This window comes from Echinops telfairi, unplaced genomic scaffold, assembly GCF_000313985.2.
Source record: "Echinops telfairi isolate 266 unplaced genomic scaffold, ASM31398v2 ScPeMD7_4225;HRSCAF=4972, whole genome shotgun sequence".
NCBI lineage: Eukaryota > Metazoa > Chordata > Mammalia > Afrosoricida > Tenrecidae > Echinops > Echinops telfairi.
Genome location: NW_022108124.1, coordinates 24,900,048 through 24,909,413, shown reverse-complemented (window position 1 = coordinate 24,909,413; position 9,366 = coordinate 24,900,048). Strand labels below are relative to the sequence as shown.

General features: G+C 40.9%; 1 protein-coding gene across 1 annotated transcript in view; it reads left to right on the top strand.

Moving 5' to 3' along the window:
* The window catches only part of LOC123522267 (zinc finger protein 432-like), a 48,653-nt gene that overhangs the window by 18,059 nt on the left and 21,228 nt on the right, over nucleotides 1-9,366 (top strand). The gene's annotated exons all lie outside the window — the stretch shown is intronic.

Sequence of the window (9,366 nt, the reverse complement as noted above, 5' to 3'; positions counted from 1 at the left end):
AGAACTGGGTATTTATCACTTTACTTCATCTTCTCTAAGAGTCCGTTTTCATTTAATTGGCTTACTAAATGTGCTCCTTCTTTTTCATTTATTTGAATTCCATTTTTTGTATTATTTTCCCCTACTAACCTATGATATGGCATACTCAAAGTTTTCCAGTTTCCTTAGCTAGAAAGGGAGGTGATTGATTTCAGAATTTTGTTTCTGATGTTTGTGGCTATGAATTCCCCACTAAGTTATCTTCAGTTGAATCCCACAGTTTGCTGTGTTGTGCTTTCATAATCATTCTGTCCAGTACAGCCATCCAGAAAGAAAATCATGAAATACATGTCATAGCTTTCAAATGATACAAATGCTGTTTGTATATATCAATGTTTGCATCCCTCACACTCATTCACTCACTGGCATGGAGTCAATCAGACTCATAGCGGCCCCATAAGACAGGGTTGAACTTTCTCTGAGTATTACTGGAACTGGAACTCTTTCTGGGAGCAGAAAACCTTGCTTTTCTCCCGGGGAACAGCTGGTGGTTTTGACCTGAAATTTCAGATCGCAGCTTAATGAGTAACCTCTACACCACCAGGATTCATGTTTGTGTACATTCACGTTTGCATATATAAATGAATTAATGATATTGAAATTGATGTGGGGTTTTGTAATAAACTTTAAGAAAGATTCTTGGAGAAAATATTTTGGAGGGAATGGAAACCCTAGATCAGTGCCTCTCAACCTGTGGTCTGCGGCCTCTTTGGGAGCAAATGACCCTTTCACTGGGTGGCCCAATTCATAACAGTAGCAAATTTACAGTTATGAAGTAGCAACAAAAATAATTTTATGGTTGGGGGGTTACCACAACATGAAGAACTGTATCAAAGGGTTGCGGCATTAGGAAGGTTGAGGACCACTGCCCTAGATGCTAACAAGAATCTCCTTGCTCCCATGCCCTCCCCCTGACCCCAGAAGCCTGTGCTTTGTGCAGCCTATGTGATCCCTATTGACCAATGTATTTATTGCAGGGAAGTTTGTACATGGGATGGCACCAAGTCCTCTCACTGTTCAGGGGTAATACAGAAAGGGTAGTAGAAGAAGGTAGTCCAACCAATCAGTTAGAACCACATGATCAATTGTAAAAGCAAGGCTTGTAGATATCAGTATTTCTTCTTTATATGTGCTTGTTAAATTTGTGTCATTTGTTCATGGACAATATACGAGATACAATTAGATTCAGTGTGTTTTCATTTATATGTATGATAGATTTATGATTTTAGGTGTGTGATTTCATTAATATCTGGAAATTATATATGCTTAAAGAATTGTGTACAGGTACCAAGTTGGCACAGGGTGGAGTGTGATAGTTAGATTTGTTGTGCCAACTGGGCCAATAGGAACATGTGGGATTAATCAGGTCAATGTTTGATTGGAGGGCAAAGAGATAAATGGCTCTGCAAGGCCTTCCCCTGTCTCTCTTGCTCTCTTCTCTCAACCTGTGAGCTACATTACCTGTGGGCCAAGCCAACCCATGGATTGTGTAGCTAGAGCTTGAGGCTCCTTTGAGACCAGATTCACCACGCTACTGGTACGTACATCACTTGAGCTTGAAGCTGGTGGATCCTGTCACCTTACATTGCTTGACTTTGCTCTTCCATCCGGGCCTGCTTCGCTAAGCCCCTGAGCTACTGACTGTTGCTGACCCGCCTTGCTATTTGCTGTCTGTGGGCAGACTCTGATTGCCTTGCCTGAGGAAGGATTCTGCAGTCTGCTTCCTTGACCTTGGACCCAATAGCCCACATGAGTTTATGGAGTTTCAGTATATTAACTGTTCCACAAAAGGGAGTTGAACTGAGTCCTCTATACTGCTGTGTGGACTAACTAGCTGTTATATTCCTTCTCTCTGTATGGATATATATATATCCATAAGTGTACTGGTTGTGTTTCTCTAGCGAACCCTGCTTAACATAGTTTCTCTTACACAGGAATGGATAGCTGTGCACTCAGTGGTCATTGTGCTCAGCTGCAGGGAGAACTGCTTGGTGGACATTCTTCTGGAGCTTGAGATGGCTAATTGTGGTTTGTTTGTTTTGGAGGGGGTTACTAAATGTAGCTACTGATGGTTCAATTGTTATAGCTAATGTAGGTTCAACCCTATTCAGAGAAGGGATTGATGACAAGCTAAAGATAGTTCCTATTCTCCATCAAGGTAATAGTCTCTGGATGACTTCTGTAGTTGTCAACGGATGTAAACCAATGACAAAAATATTGCCTTTCAAACCAATTGGTCGTGAATTGAGAGCAAAGAGAATGTGTAAGAACTTCAGACCACCCACCACATATCCTTTTGCATCCCAGTTGAGGGACTGGAGATAAAACCACTCCAGATGAATGTCAGAGCAAGGCCACTGGTCAATGTAATGCTTACCTCTTTGGCAGGGAATGGATGTGTGGACTACCTCTTTATAAACCCTAGGGTCGTCTTGAAAGAAGTACAGCCAAAATGCTCCTAAGAGCCAAGATGGGGAGACTTTGTCTCACGTAACTTGGACACGGTGTCAGGAGAGACCAGAGCCTGGCGAAGGACATAATGAGTGGTAAAGTAGGAGATCCATGAAAAAGAGGAGAGCCTTCAACTAGATGAAATGATTGCATGGCTGCAAAAATGGGCACAAATATAAGAACACTAAAGAGGATGGTGCAGTACCATCCACCCACTCCCCACCCACCAACTCCTCACTACAGTAACAATGGAAAATATCAGGATAAATGGAGATAAGATTGAAGATGTGAAGGAGTTCATCTTGCTTGGATCTACAAGCAATGTTCATGGAAGCCACAGTCAATCAAATGATATATTTCATTGAGCAAATATGCTGCACAAGACCTCTTTCAAGGTTGAAGAGCAAGGATGTCTCTCAGAAGACTCAGATGTACCTGGCCCAAGCTATGAGGTTTTAAATTGGCTCATATACACATTAAAGTTGGACAGTGAATGAAAAAGATCAAATATGAAACTGTATTTGACTTATGGTAATGGTGAATAATTTGATGGTCTGATAGACTGTCAGAAAAACAAACAATTGTATATTGGACTACTCACAGTTGTAATGCTTAATAGAAGGAAGTGAGGATGTGATTACTTCGTCTTAAGCACTTTGGACACGTGTCAGGGAAATCAGAACTTGGAAAAGGAACATCATGTTTGATAAAGCATAAAGTCATTTAAAAACAGATGACCTTTAAGAACATAGATTGGCACAGTAATTGCACCAAGGCCTCATACATGACAACTGGGAAGATGTAGCAAGGACCTGTGTTTCATTCTGTTTCCTCTAGTGTTGCTGTGAGTTCAAACTATTTAATAGGACTTAAAACAGCAAAATGCAACGCCAATGCCAAACATTGAGCTCCATGGAGAGGGAGGGACACATTCACCTTTCAAATTGGAACCAGATAAGGATACCATTAACTACCAATCTTATTTCATATCGTGATGCAGCTCTTAACTATAGCTATAACCAGATAAGGATACCATTAACTACCAATCTTATTTCATATCGTGATGCAGCTCTTAACTATAGCTATAACTATAGCTTAACTATAGCTCTTAACTATAGCTTGATAAACTATAGCTTATCAAGCAACAAATGTAAAGCAAAGGCATGAAAATTGGCAACAAAAAAGTAAAACTTTCTATAATTCCTGATGATATCACCCTAAATGTAGAAAACCCAAAAGCTCTAGAAGAAAATTACTGAAACTAATTGAAAGGTTAAGCAATTTCAGAGGTTACAAGATCAACATAGAAAATCAGTTTGATTCACACATACCAAAAGAGAAGGTTCTGAAGAGGAAGTCAAGAAAATCATACCATTTACAACAGCCACCTCTAAGATAAAATAAATTGGAATAATCCTAGGCACAGAAACAAGTCTTGTACAAAGAGAACTATAAAAGAAACAAACAACCAAAAAACAAACTACTCTAAGATATCAAAAGACACATGCATAGGTAGAATAATGCATCATGTTCATGAATAGGAGGCCTTAACTTTGTGAAAATAACATACCCTAAGCTATCTGTAATTATAATACAATTCTGTAACAAATCCCAGCATATGTCTTTGAGGACATGAAAATTATTCACCAAGTTTTAAAGGAAATGAAATACACCTAGGATAAGATAGGTCAAAACTGCCCTTCTATTCCTAGGAAATCCTGTGATGCAGTATTGTACAGTAGACTAATAATTGCAAGCTCAGCTTTTCAAGGCCACCATTTATTCCTCAGGATAAAGATGAAGCTTTCTGATCCTGAAAGTTTTACAGCCTCAGAAATCCAAAGGGACAGTTATGTTTTGTCCTATATGGTTCCTATGAGTCTTAATTGACTCAGCAGTGGTGAATTGGGGGTGGGGAGTAGGTGGATGGGGAACTCAATCCCTGTAACTGAACCTGAGCTAGACCTCAGGAGAAAAGGACAGTCACAGTGAGCCATATGTTCAAGTGGATTATCTCTAGACTTTTGTCTCTGAATCTCTAAGGCATGCTCCTCTAGAAATGTTCCTCCAGCACAAACACTCACTGTGTTTCCGGTTATCTGTATGTGAACTAAACAGTTTCTAGAGAAGATACCAGAATGGATTGATCTATATCTAAAGCCAATGGTCACATAACAGAATATATTTTACTAATCCAAGGCAGATGAACTATCTCAAGAGGTAATTTCAACAACATTGTCCCTTTGTGAATTAGTGGATTGAAACTTGAGGACACATCTTTATATGACTCTAAGATACACAGTGGAGAAGAGTCAGTGTGAACCCCATCACAGACTTTCCAACCCACCCCCCACACCCCTAGTTTTCGCACACAGGGTATAATCTTATAAGTTTTCTATCACTTATTTTAATGGAGTATATTTCTGTTTTTTCTTTATATTTGCTTTTACAGTATATCTTTTTTTCGATTATAAGTTAAGAGAGTTCCCACTGGAGTTTCCTCTCAATCTGCTGCTAAGCAGTGGGAATAAAACCAACTCCAGACACAGCGGGAAATGCCATCTGTGCTCACACATGCACCTGCTTCTGGTTCCTGGGTCTGTTTATTTGGGCCTGAGCTCCCCCTGATGGTGTGAAGGTCTCTCAGTTCAGCACCCCACTGCTGTCCTGCAGAGTGGTCTGTGGGGGGCCCACATGGACTTTCCCTCTCTGTGTCTCTCTGCACAGTGGTCCTCAGTGGTCACAGAGCTCAGCTGCAGGGAGAGCTGGTTCTTGGATGGGTCAGAGTTGATCACTAGAAGATCTCTGAGAGATGGTGTGCAATTGTTAAACCACTCTCACTTGTAGAAAGTCCTTCCCACCCATTCAAGTTCTCTCCCAGGGCGCTGCCTGATCTGATCCCAAGTAGCACTGGTGCTGGTGACGGGGTCCCCAATGATGGTACAGGTGAGAGTGAGGGTCTGTGAAGACCTCACCACCTGAGGGCCTGACTACTGTACCTGCACCTGGGACAGGACACCTGGAGTCTTAGGAAACAAGCCTTAAACGCCCCATCTGTCTTTGAATCTGCTGTGATCCACTTCATCTCCCTGCCACTGACCTGATGGGAGATCCAGCACCATCAGAAGGAGGAAGAGAAAGGAGGCAGGTATCAAAGTCTCCCTGACTCAGCAGGCTCAGGAATCTCCTGATTGTGGGTGGGGTGGGGTGGGGGTGGTCATCTCATTGAACTAAGAAGCCACACCATGCATTTACCTGTGAATGCTAGTGATGTTATAAAATAGAGCATGTTTATGAACAGGTCCCACAGCTCAATAAGGAAATGTCTAAAGAACTCATTCTTGAAAGAAGTTGGATGTAGTCAGATGTCAGAGTTGACCCACAGGCATACATTGAATTTGTAGGCTCCCCCAGAAGGTGATATTTGCAATCATAAAATCAGAGTCCCAGTGTACCTGTATTGTTTGATTTGAACACATGTATGCACTAATTCATGCTTTAATTTATTCGTGGTGAGGTCTGAGAGCTATGAACTCAACTGGTTATTATTCTTCAGCAATGAGGGAAAATTAGTAAACCAAGCAACTGAGCTAGCAAATGAACAATCTCTTCTTCAAAAACCAACCCCACTGCAATGGCATCTCTTCTAAGTCATAGAAACCTGATTTATGAGACTGATTAGCACTGCTCCTTAGCCTTTCTCTGACTGTCAATATTTGTGGAATAGACAACCTAATCTAACTCAGGAGGAAGAGTTTGCCAGTTTCAATCCCTGACCTTGAGTAGAGCAACCCAATACTTATCCCACAGCACCGCCATGTCTCTTTCTATCTGTTCACCAAGAGGCCCATACTGCAGGGTTTTTAATGTCACATTGAGAACCCTGTGGTAGTTTCATAATCTGTTGTCAATTAGAGACTTAAAAGCGGAGGGGTGGAGTCTAGTCTGTCAATCAGGTCACAGCTTGACATCATTTGGAGGCACGAAAGAGATAAATAGCTCATTGGAGGCGGGACACAAGCTCACTCTCTGTGAGGCATTTCCATTGACAAGATGCATGGAGCTACACTAGAGCTCTGGAGCTGGAGGAGCCATGTGGAGACCCCTGCCAGTGCTGAGATGCTTACACTGCCATGGATCCACAAGACCTTCCACCCACTGGCCTGTGATCTTTCTGAATTTGGCGTCATTGCATGTGTTTTGTGAGTCTGAAGAGGACTTTATAGATTAGTATCGGACATGTGTGCTAGGCACTTATGAGTGTCTCTGGATTTATTTCTCTAGTCAACCCAGATTAAAACAACCCACATCATGGTTTTTCAATATTATATGATCTGTAGTATGATTAAGGAGAGCCATAGAAAAAATAGTAGTCTTTGACTGACAGTTTTGGAAAAGAATGTTTAAAGTATCATAGAGTGGATTGTCAATAAAACAAATAGATCTCTTTTGAAGGAAGTACAGCCAGAGAGTTCCTTAGAATCAGGGATCGTGAGACTTTGTTTCATGTACTTTAGATGTATTATCATGATACCAGTCCCTTGAGAAAGACATCATCCATGATAATGTAGGGGATCAATGAAGAAGAAGGCACATCATGTGATGGATTGGCACAGTGGCTGTAACAATGGGCTCACAAATATTCATTGTGATTATGATACTGAACGAGCATTATTTCTGTTGTACATTGGATCGCTGCAAATTGGAATGGATTCTGTGGCACTTAACACCATCAAAAATAAATGACATAACACATAACATTCTTCCCAGGTCGAATGACAGTGCTAAGGAAAAGGGTATATGTTGAATGTGGGAAACACACATAACAAAAGGAAATATGTTACACAGTACACTGTCTTGAATTGTTCTTATGTTGAAGTTCACTGTGTCTTAGCTAATTATTGGTAGCAAATGTCTTGTCTACATATTAATAGAACTTTAAGCATCTAAGGTTATTTCTGCATAGGATGGTTGTTAGTGACCCTGCATGAACGAGAAGAGCTGTCTGAATAGGATTTTCTTTTCTGTAATACTGATGGGAGAAAGTTATCAGCTCTTTAACCAACTGAGTCACTGGGTGGTTTTGACCTGCCATCCTTTTGGCTAGTAGTTGAGCATTTAAACGTTGTGCCACATAGTTTTGTGGTCCAGGTTCACCTAAGTATAACTTACATGCATCAATGTAAGTTCATGCTGGCCAGTGGTAAGACGTTGTATAGAGTTCTTAAATGTCAGCACTATTCCTATATTTTGCTCCTTGAGCATTTATTGTGTGGTGCTACCCTATGCATTGTGTGATTTTATTAGCAACCCTGGCCACTACCTAGAGTGTCAGAAACATGTGCCATAGTTGTGTAAACTAAGTGACTCCAATAATGGCCCAATACCCTATAAGAAATATCAAAGAAGAATTGATGCATTTGAGTTACAGTGCTAGAGAATATTAAATATATCATGGTCTGCCTAAAGTCTGTTTTGGAATAAGCACATCTTGGATCCTTCTTGGAAGCATTCAAGTAAGACTTTATCTCACTTATTTGGGCATGTCATTAGGAGGAACCAGAACCCGGTCTTGTGCTTTGAAAATTAGAATGCAAATGAAAAAGAGAGAGACTCAATGAGCTGGATTGTCACAAAGGCTGCAATGATGAGTCGAAACAGAGGGCTGATTGTGAGGATAGTGCATATCTAGCAGAATCTCTGTGAGTTGAAGGCAGCTCACGTGTACCTAACAATATCAACCTATGCAATATTATCCATGTCTTTCTAAGTTAATATTATTACATAAACATATATTTGTGAGCATTCACTGGAATGTAAATATTGGACTTCCATCTAATGACATGGAGAAAATTTGGGAATCTTACAAGAATTCTATCCTGCATTAATATTTATATAAGGAGCCATGGTGGTGCAGGAGTTATGTGCTGGGCTGAGATCTAAAGTACTATGGCCATGTGATCAAGAGGGTCACTCCTTGGAGACTGGCATTATGACTGATGAAGTATGTGGTAGTGAAAAGGTGTAAGGCCCTCAATGAAATGGATTGACACAATAGCTGCCACAACAGACTCAAACACAGAGAATGAAGATGGCCCAGGGCCAGGGAGTGTTTTGTTCTGATGTGCAGAGGCCACACAATGGCACCCAACAACAACAACAACTTTACAAAGTGAAGCAAATAAACTTCCTTTGTCTTGCTGTTTGCATCCAGAACAATGCAGAATAGCATACACTAAAAAAAATATGAACACGTTTGCCTTCAGAGCATGAACATTTTAGCAACTCTAAATGAGATAACATTGCTGAACTAGACAGAAGAAACAGACTAGGAGAAAAAGGGATTGCAGGTCATAGTTGGCTCCAGCAGGTACACTAAGGTGTGAGAGGAAAGAGGATCAGATGAGGACGTCATTCTGCTCCGACCTGTTACTGACCCTGAATTGGACACTGGGGACTCCAGCTGGTAACTCTTAAGAGCGTGAGCACTGGGGTAAACCAATGAGATCTCTACACCGACTCTGGGATTTCCGAAGCAGGTTAACAGGATGGTTTTCTTTCCACGAGTATTCCAGGGCTGTTCTCACCACCTAGAGCCTCCACCGGCCCTCAGTGAGCTTGAGAAAGTATTCCTGATTTCCTGAAGTTCATCAAACACCAGTGTTTGAAATTCCAGGCGGAGTCATTTCCCCACCATGTAAGACAGGCTGTTTTTTCTGCATAGGACAATAGTTTCTCTTGTTAAAACTTCTTTTTTTTTCCTTTTCCAATTTTTTTAAAATTTAAATAATCATTTTATTAGGGGCTCATACAACTCATCACAGTCTGTACATACGTCATCTGTGTCCAGCACTTTAGTACATATGTTGACTTCAT